The sequence below is a fragment of the Halyomorpha halys genome, unplaced genomic scaffold (genome assembly GCF_000696795.3).
Source record: "Halyomorpha halys isolate HHAL.00 unplaced genomic scaffold, Hhal_1.1 Scaffold1196.1, whole genome shotgun sequence".
In the NCBI taxonomy this organism is placed as follows: domain Eukaryota; kingdom Metazoa; phylum Arthropoda; class Insecta; order Hemiptera; family Pentatomidae; genus Halyomorpha; species Halyomorpha halys.
The window spans coordinates 584,097-585,850 of NW_027110542.1; positions in this window are offsets into that span (position 1 = coordinate 584,097).

Genomic DNA, 1,754 nt, shown 5'->3' on the forward strand with positions numbered 1-1,754 from the left:
CTTTACATTATATAATTAAAAATATATATTTTATAGAAACAGTTTAATGAAAATTGCAAAAAGTATTTATTATATGCCTAAGAATGCCTTATAAAAGAAGAAAATAATATACCTCATTCTGTGTGAAAAACAATCATTCACAATATTTTATTTGAAATTAAAATTATGAGGATAAAGCTAACTTGACTGATCTAAATCCATTATATTGTATAACCAACTTGATCCGTCCTTAATTTTCTTGTTTAGTAACTTGAAATGACTATCTATAAAATTAAATAAATATAAATAAAATAAAAATGTATTGAAAATAATAATCTTATGTCTAATGACCACATTTTTTGTCTTAGATAAACCATTATTTTTTGGAGGAAATAATGACCATTTTTTAAAAGCTTTATGTCAAAACTATTCTAAAGAATTATGAATATTTTCTGACAAAAAGTTTCTTATTATTTGTATTTCTGTGAGTCCATAGTATTTTCATTTGGAAAACACTCTGATCTTGATTTTTAAAATTGATATACTTTAAAGAGTACAGAACCATTCAAGAATGGATTACATCTCTTCGAAATTTCCTATAAAATAAAGCCTTCCCTAATTTGCTTCCAAGAATGCAAGAAGTTTAATAATTTTTTCACTAAAGGAAAATGTGTTAGTAGTAGAATGAAGCAAAAAAAAAAATGTCTTTATACATAACTCTATTCAATATTATTTTTAAGAATGTAGTTACTGATAACTAAAGATTGATCTTTTGTTACATAATGCATGTTTTCAGGTATTGTTGTCGCATTTGTATAATGTTTTATCTCCCACTTTTTTTCTTGATTTGTTAGATTGTCACCATAGAATTTTATTAAAACATGCAAATGTAAGCTTAAATTATCTCTTTTATTTTTCTTGTAAAATAACCTCATATCTATTGGATACACTACACTAGTAGGTCTAGGATTCAGTTACAAGAAACTACACAACTCATTCACTCTTGATCTTTTTCTGTTATTTTAGTTTAAATTAAATCCATTAAAGATATTGCATTAATAAAATAAGTATAAATATAAAAATTACTATCAAGTTACTTATCATTATACATTGTTTTAATTTATTTTTAACACTAAATTACTTGCTGTAACAATATTAATGTGAATCCTGAATGCGTTAAAGTACTTAAATACTCAAAATAAAAGTGGTTATTGTTCAGTAAATCAGTTGTCTTTTTGTAAATACATTTTATAACATTAATCTTTTATTTTATAAAAGAAAACTTTCAATAATTGTAAATAGTAATCTATATTTTATAAAGAATGATTTACATTTTGAAATTTATTGTATGCTAAAGTTATGTCATAGGTTTATATCTTAATATTAAGCCACTATAATTTATACTCATATTACAGTAAAATTAGTTATGTTGATATACTTATCATTCCCCATTATAATTAGTTTTATGAAAAATATTATGTACTATAACAGATTCTTGTATATTATGATGCCATTTTAAATATTGTTTTTGTAATATAATTACATGTCAGAATTTGGGTGTAATTACAAATACAATTAAGACAAGGCTTAGTTTTAAAGTTGTTTATACATTTTTAAATGAAGGAATTACAAAGCTAGTAAATTTACTAAGGATGTATAAAGAAAAAATGAAGTAAGTTTATTTTTTTTTTCTACTCAAATCAATTAATATAGTAAAACCCCACATACCCAAACTTCTTATAAGAATATTTTTTGTCACTATCATACAATGGTGT